Source organism: Suricata suricatta, chromosome 1 (assembly GCF_006229205.1).
Source record: "Suricata suricatta isolate VVHF042 chromosome 1, meerkat_22Aug2017_6uvM2_HiC, whole genome shotgun sequence".
Lineage (NCBI taxonomy): Eukaryota > Metazoa > Chordata > Mammalia > Carnivora > Herpestidae > Suricata > Suricata suricatta.
In genome coordinates this window covers 55,467,434-55,476,268 of record NC_043700.1, presented here as the reverse complement: position 1 = coordinate 55,476,268, position 8,835 = coordinate 55,467,434, and positions in this window count along the sequence as shown.

The following is an 8,835-nucleotide window of genomic DNA, read 5'->3' as shown; positions in this document are numbered from 1 at the left end:
TTTGGATCATGAACCCAAAGACATATACAAGAATGTTCAGGGCAGTGCTGTTAGTAGTAACAAATGACGGGAACAGCCCACTTGTAGATGAATAAGTTGTGGTACAGACACACCAAAAGATCAATCAGAAGGGAAAATGAATGAATTTCAGTTACTGATAATGAGGATTAGGACATGCTACCTCCAAACACGGCATCTTGACATAGTCAATAGTTTAGGCTGAAGGAATTTGAGAAACAGCAGAAACAAGGTCACTCTGATCTCCTCCAGCCTCCTCTTTCTTCTTTGCAACAGGTCATAAAACCCTTATTTGAGGGGTGCCCTGCCTACTTATACCTGGAGGAAAGTCACATCTTATCACTGCAGATAAAAGTTTTGCCAAGAAGAATCCAAACACACAGGCCTTGCTAAGTTTCCTCCAGTTTACTACTTAGAGCTCATGTTCATCAACCTGTCATTTTCCTCCATGACTGCCCACTCTTCTTCAAACCAAGCATAAAAATACACAGGTCTGTTTCTTTGGGTCTTCATTTTCTTTTGAAAGCTCCTGTGTTATGTAAAGCTTACATTAGATAAATGTATTGCATTTCTCCCATCAGTCCATCTTTGTCAGTGTAATTTTCAGACCCAAGCAGGGACACTAAGAGAGTGAGGAAAACTTGTTCCTCCTCTACACTTACCACCTCATGGAGGCATCTGAAGAACAAAATGCTGCCCTAAAACAAATCTTCCCCCACATACCCACAACCCTGTATCTATAGAAGTTTAAAAAATTTTGCAAAACTGAACTATGTATTATTTAGGGAAACAAACATATATGGTAAAACTATTAAGAAAACAAAGGCATGATGAGTACAGAGCCCTGTAGAAGGAGCAAGGGGGCTGGGGCTGGGGAAGGATGGCTGGGAGGGCCGTCAGAGTTAGGGGGGCATCCTCTTATATAAATAGACCCCTGGGTATATGGGCTTGTGTTGAATCACTATTTTTCATACATTACACATTTTTAATTTATTAACTATTTAATAAGTTAAAACTAATTTCAAGCAAGTTGGCCCTTTTTTATGGGGGCAATGGACAGTTCATTTACAAAAGGAAATTTTAGATGTATTTTTTAATTTACACATATCTACTACTCAGATGTACAAAGAAAATACAGTAAAACTTTGAATGGTGAGTAACCTGTTTTCTGAGTGTCTAAAAGACGAGCAGACGTTTCTAATAAATTTTAACTTGATAAACAAGCAAGGTCTTGCAATATGAGTCGTATGGGACATTCAATGTCACATGATCACAGCTGAGCCAGTGGTTCTTGAAATTCGCTTTGAATACGAGTGCTTTGGATTACCAGTATTTTTGGAATGAATTATGCTCACAAACCAAGGTTGTACTGTACAGTTCTTTAATCTCTATAACTTTATTTTCATCATCCACTCTCACACTGCTGGGTGGAGAGGCCGAGAAAACATGGGGCACAGTCAGGCCTTTTAATTAGGCTCCTCTGTGTCTATAGGTTTCAGTGGTATTTTCCACATGACTCATTCTCTTGGGAAATATTCATTTTTTAAAAATGGTTTTCTTATTTATTTGAGAGAGAGAGAGAACAAGTAGGGGAGGGGCAGAGAGCCAAGGACAGAGGATCCAAAGCAGATTCTGTGCTGACAGACTTTAGCAGCGAGCCCGATATGGGGCTCCAACTCATGAGGTGTGAGATCAGGGCTAAGCTAAAGTTGGAAGCTCAACCGAGTGAGCCATGTAGGTGCCTGGAAACGTTCAGTCTTTCAGGTGTTTTCTTTCTTTCTCTGATCCTCCTGGATATTTAGGGTCCAGGTGTGTAACATGGTGGCAAAGACCTAATCTAGACCCTCTTGTCCTTTGGAGCCTTGCTGATATTCATGGGGGCCAGCGGTGAGGGGGCAGGGGTGTTACTGGCCTTACCTGCCCCAAGGCCTTTCTGTGAGTGTCCTGAGGCAAAGGGAAGACCTTCTGGTTCCCTCTTGGCTCCATCAGGTCCAGGTGATCCTGCTGATCCCTCCCCTGCTGATTCTGTAAGCACTAGAGGCTGCTCTGAGTCTCAGCTATGTCTCCAGCAAGCCCTCTGGAGCCTCTTCAAGCAGAGTCCCCTTTCCCCTTGCCACGACAGCTCCCAGTTCAGGCCCACTGTTCTAGGTTCAGTGGCCTTCCTCTCATCCTGGCGTATGAAAGAACTTTCCCTCACGCCACACAGAAGCTGAGGGCAGCTCAGGGGAGGTAACTCAGGCTCCCCTCATCAAACCAGGTGGCCCTGCCTCTTCCATTCAGCTGCAGCTGTGCATGTTGCCTGGGACCACCCTGTATTTCTCTGGTTTTAGCTTTCCCCTCTGTTTGTGTGATACTGCTCCCCTTCAGGGGATGGGTCTAGAAGGGAACAGTCATTCCACCTTTGTCTGACCCTGGTCTCCCCAGTCCCTGCTTCCTCCTTTATATATTCTCTCAGGGCAGAAGGGGTGGCCAGCCATTTTCTCTTCTCTTGTAGTGACTTCTACTCCACGCCCTCCTTCTTCCCACCTCCTTCCCTGGGCCCAGGAGAGAAACTGCCTCAGAGAAAGGGAAGATGGGAATTTTAACTTCCTAACACTAATTTTTGAGCATTTAAGGATTTTCACGCTTATTTGTCCAAGGACACTTCTGTGTTAATTTCCAGTATATAAGCCCATTTTAAGCTACTAATAAGAGAGGAAGGCTCTTTAGGGAAAGTCAGTCAAATGTAGAAAGTGGGACAACCACTCACTTGTGAAACAGCAAGTGCAGCACTTTACAAATCTTGGTGATCTTCTTTGATCTTTGTGCTTGGCCTGGAGGGGGAATAAAATATAAGTGACTAAGAACTTAAACTTGTAAATGAGGAGCATTCCCCTTTTGAGCAGTAAGTGGACAAGTTATTTGATTTTCACTTTACACCAAAAAAACCAAAACAAACTCCAGACAATTCAAGAGTTAAATATAATAAAATTAAAGTGTAGAAAACTAGAAAAATAGATATTTATCAAACATTGGGAGGGGCAAGGACATAGTAAACTTCCAAGTGGTGGTAGAAGTCATGAAGAAAAGGATTGTCAGAATTGACTGTATGAAATTAATTTTTAAATTAAAATTAGTTTAATTTTTACTTAATGTTTTATCTATAATTAAAATGTTTAAAAATATAATTACAATTAATTATATTTTAATTATTCAATTAAATATTAATTTAATTTTTAGATGTTTATTGATTTATTTTGAGAAAGAGAGAAAGAGAGAAAAGGATCCAGGGAGGGACCGAGGGGGAGGGAGAGAGAGGATGTGAAGCAGGATCCGTGCTGACAGTAGAGAACCTGATGTGGGCTCAAATTCACCAACCCTGAGATGATGACCTGAACTGAAGTCAGATGCTGAATGACTAAGCCACCATGTGCCCTTCTTAATTTAATTTTTAAACTAAATTTGCTATATTCTAACTGACTGTTCATGAAATTGGTCACAGGCAAACTGGATTTTAAGTGAACTGGTTTGGGAGAAACTGGTCAGCTTTACCTCAGGGGGCATGGTGGTAGGAACAGAGAGAGAAAGAAAGAGATGTGAATAATATTGCCGGAGGCAAAGACAGGATTGGTGACCAAGTAGATAACAGAAGGCAGATAGAAGGGAGGAGTCAAGAATGAATCTGAGGTTTTGGACCTGGGTAGCTGGGAAGGTAGTGGAACTAATTAAGCCAATTTGGGAACCAAGGGAAAGGACCAGGTTTCACTACTCCAAGTTGAAATTGCTACCAGTCATTGTTTCTCAAACTTTAGTTTGTATTAGAATCTCTGTAGGATTTGTTAAAACACACACTTCTGGGTCCATGCATCCTGAGTTGTTGGTTCAGTAGGTATAGGTTGGGGCTTCAGTATTTGCATTTCTAATATGTTCCCAGGTGATGCTATGCTGCTGACCAGGGGACCTCACTTTGAGAATCACCATCTGGTTTTTGGGGTGGAGGTTGTGGGAGGTATCCAGTAGAGAGGGCTGGGGAGAGAACACAACCAGACAGAAGGATAATAATTGCTCCCATTTACTGTAAAGCTTCCAACTGGTGTATCAATAATGAATAAGTATTGATCATCCCCTGGGGAAGGGCTACAGGGTAGGTAGGCGTTGGGGGGATGGTGAGGCCAGAGCCCTTGAACCAACTGTCTTTGACCTGAGCAGCTGTCTCCATTTACCCAAGAGTGCATACAAACATTATCATTTTGCTTATGTAAGCAGTGATATGAAAAACTGTAAAACGTTGGAAAGCACTGATTTGCTGAGTGCTTATTCTGTGGCAGACTCTAGTGATATCCTTATGAGCAAGATGCTATTATTATCCAGATTTAAGAGAGGAGAAAATGTAGGTTTAGAGAAGTTAAACCACTTGAGTGGTTCACTTCAATGTCCCTGACTGATAATTGGCAGATTCAGGATTAAAGCCTTGTCTGGTCCTTTACCAAACCTGAGCTTCTTATCATTATGCTTCTTAAAGGATATGAACATCATCTGCATAGAGGTGATATTTAAAACAATGATTTTGGATGAGACTACCAGGGAAGAGGGTTTAGAGAGAAATGTTCAAGTATAGTACCTTGAGGAACATCTACATTTAGGGTATGAGAGGAAGAAATTGAGCCCTAGAGTATAACACAGAAATAAAGAGAAGAAAGCATCTACAGAAAATTTCACTAGTGTCATATGCCTTAGAGCTGTCACAAAAGAAAAAAACAAAGCAAAGGCCACTGAATTTTGAGACTAAAGTCATTGTTAATCTTTAAAGGAACTACTTCACCAGAGAAGTAAAGATGAAAAGCTCTGTGTTTATCTGTTGCTGATTAACAAACAACTTCAGGGGCGCCTGGGTGGCTCAGTTGGTTAAGTTGCCAACTTTGGCTTAGGACATGATCTCACAGTTCCTGAGTTCAAGCCCTGCATAGGGCTCTGTGCTGACAGCTCAGAGCCTGCAGTGTGCTTCAGAGTCTGTGTCTCCTGTCTCTGGCCTTCCCTTGCTCATGCTCTGTCTCTCTGTCTCTCAAAAATAAATAAACATTTAAAAATGAAAAAAAAAAAAACCCTTCAGACAGAGTGTCTTAAGTTAATAGCATCCTTTATGGTTTCTCACGTTTCTGCGGATTGATTTGGCTCAGCTGGGTGGTTCTTCAGCTCCACCTGGTGTCAACTGGGGCCCTGGAGGCCTGGCCAGAAACATCCAAAGGGGTTCACTTAGGTGACTGGCATTGAGTGCTGGCTGTTGGCCAAAGTGTATTAGTTATCCAATATCTGTGAGACCTGCGTTTCACACAGCATGGCAGTAGGATTATAATAAGATATATTCCAAGTACATAAAAGTCAGAGATGTAGATCTCTTAAGTCCTAGTCTCTGAATTTAACATTATTTCTGCCATATTTTGATAGTAAAAGCAAGCTACAGGCTAACCCAGATTCAAAAATGTAGATTCAGGAGTTGGAGAAATGTACTCTAGTTCTCAATGGGAGAGGTGGCCATGAATTTGAGGCCATTTTTAATTTACCACAGGGTGGGTGATGAGAAGGTAGATGTAGGTAATATATACTATTTACCTTTCAAAAATATTATAATAAAGCAGAAAAGTGAACAATAATGGTTGTTTCAGAGGACAGAGGTTTTAGGAAAGGAATTTTTAATGATATAGATTGAAATATAGATTCTGTAGGGCTATGTGCCAATGTGACCTCAGATTTACAGCCCCAAATCACAATTATTATTATTTTCTAGTTTTTGTGTATCAGGCCTGGCCAAGTTGGGTCCTTTGAATTAGGATATCACAGAGCTTGTCATTTGGGGCTGCAGTCTCATCTAATGATCAACTGTGAAAGGACCCATTTCTAGGCTTTTGTAGCTTTTAGCAGCCCTCAGTTCTTCATGTGCTATTGGATGAAGTACCACAGTTTTGGTGGCTATTGGCTAGAGGCCACACTCAGTTCTTTGCCATATGAGACTTCCCAGCATGCACTTGCTTTCTAAAAGCCAGCAAGAAGGAATGAGTGTCCCTGCAAGATAGGCATTATGTGTTTTAGTCACATACATATAATCATGTACATCCTGTCATGTTTGGCATATTCTAATTGTTAGAAAGCATGTCATAGGTCCTGCCCATAGTCTAAGGGCAGAGAACACACAAGGTCATGAATATCAGGAGATGGGGACTAACGGGGTCATCTTAGAATTGGTTTGAGACGGAAGATTTGAATTTACTTATAGTCTGGAAGACAATGGCCAGAGTACAGGAAAAATCAATCTTTAGAGAGGTCAGAGATGACTGGTGGACAAGGGTTAAGGTCACCTGTAAGTTAGATTTGGAAAGGAATATTTTTCATTTTGAATATATATAAAGAGGGAAGTAATTGGAGAAGGTAAGAGAGGATTTAATGTGTGAAGAAGGGAAGTTTCCAATAGAGTTCTTATCAGGAAGTTTCCAAGAGAGTGGACCCCCCTGGGAAATAGGAGGTGATATTATTTACTGTACCAAGTATTGAGGGGGGATTCATACTTTGAGGAAAGTGGAAAATATTTGAAATAGGTACTATGGGGAATGTTACAGATGTTGATTGTAAGTGAAGTTAGGGAGAGAAAAATATAATAAATAGAAGACAAGGCTATATTATGTTGTTTATCATGAATTGATTTAGAACTGTTTAGGAGTGAGGTTAAAATGGTTGATGATGAGAGTTAAGCTATGTAAGGAGGCAAATGAGGTCAAGAATAAGTGGAAAATGCTAAGAACAGAGAGTTGTAAGGGTGTGAGATCTCCATGAAGGCAAATACTAGGTTCAATAAGACTAAGAAAGTGGAATAGCAAAGAGAATTTTTTAAAAAGCTTGATCTTATTGGAATTTCTGGAAAAACTGGAACCACTCTCTTGTTGAAATAGTCTCCTCTCTAGCTTCCATAACATTCACTTTCTGGGTTGTTTCCCACTCCTCTGAAGTCTTGATTTTGTTCAGCAACTGTTGTTCCTCTCTTCATCCTTAGGGTTTCCCCCTAGGCCTGCTTCTCTTCTTGTCCTCTCAGGGTGATTTCATCCACTTTCATGGATTTAATTACTCTCTAAAGGCTGCCAACTTCCGAAAGTTATGTTTCTGGTCCAGATTTTCTCATTAGTTTCAGCCTATGCCCAGCTGCCTTCAGTGCCCATGGGACATGAAGCTGGACATTTCAAAAATAGAAAACATCATTTTCCCTCTCTCCTTGCCCTCCCCTTCCTCCAGTGTTCCCTGTTTTGGAGAATGGCACCAACACTCACTTATTTGCTGCAGTAGGAAACTCAGTGTCACCCCTGACACTACTTTTTTCTCTACTCCATAGTCATCTGTAACACTACCACTCTCCCCTTCTATGTTGCCACTATTCCACTCCATCTGACTATCATATTTTGTCAGATGACTCCATCAGGCTCCTTCACTACCTCACTACTTCTAATGTTAATCCTCTATAATCTGTTTTCCTCCTTGAGTGAAAGGGAGCTTGCAAAATGCAAAGCTTATTATATCAATACACCCATGCTGACACACACACCACTTAAAATCCTTCATTGACTTCCTATTGCCCCTAGAATAAATGCTACAGGATAGGATTTACTGAGAACTTATTATGTACTGAGAACTTATTAGTACTAGGTGCTAGGGTTTACAGTATACGTGTTAAAGAACAAATCCATAGAATGATCTTTCAGGACTTTCATTATCTGGACCTAATGTAATTCTTCAGCCACATCTCTTTCTATATTTCCCTCTTCACTTGGCTCATTCCAACTCATCCTCAGGAAACAGTGTAGAGGTTACTACCTCCCTAATCCTGAGTTCAACTTGTCTTATGGAACAATGAAACGAGTACATTCTATAGTATTAACCTTCTTATTTGTCTCCCATACTGTTCTGTCTTATTAGTTATTATACCTGCAATATCTTTCACATCTGGTTCACAGTAGTTGCTCAACAAACATTTGTTGAATGAATGAATGAATCTAAGAGTTTAAACAAGTCTAAGGATTGATAGAATCTAAAGGTATAGTTCTATCTGTATGTGGCTCGACACCTTCCCTTATCTTTTTCCATGTTGATAGCCATTTTTTCCACACTTAAAAAATAGATATCTAATTTTCCATTGTGAGTTTACATTAGGGAGTTATGAAATCTTCTACTATTATCCACAAGTCTTAAGTAGAATACAAGAGAGCTTAGAATAAAAAAGTAGGAAGAAATATAGGTTCACCTGTATTTCTCAACAGCTGTATTTCCCATTTGGGTGAAAAAAAACTGTGCAGATAAAGAGTCAAATTCAAGAAGTGAGGAATGAATGAGTTCTAGAATTGAGTAGAAGAGAAAATGGTAGTTAGAAGCAATGAGGCAAAAACATAACCCCATGAAATCCATGGAGACGCTGGGAGGGTCGGAAGATCTCCTAGCCTATATGACCTGGAGATTTGAGCCAATTTAATTTTAATCTCAAAACACAAAGAGACCCCAAATGACACTGAGTTGTGAAAATCAAACGTATGTCTATGATTCTCTTTATCATTAATGTTATGACTGCAAACCATTCAGCACTGTCTTTAGCTACATGGAAGAACAGAAGGAATGGGAAGGAAGTATCAATACATTTGGGAAAGACAGTGTATTTTTGAGAAGATTCAAAGAAAACTTTTGTAAATGAGATAGTTTTTAGTTCTTGGAGAGGAGCTCAAAAGAAGGCCTGCCATACCCTTGACAGAGTGTGACTTTTGGTGTTGTAGGATGCATGGGATCTCAGGTTTTTGTTTTCTTGCCAAC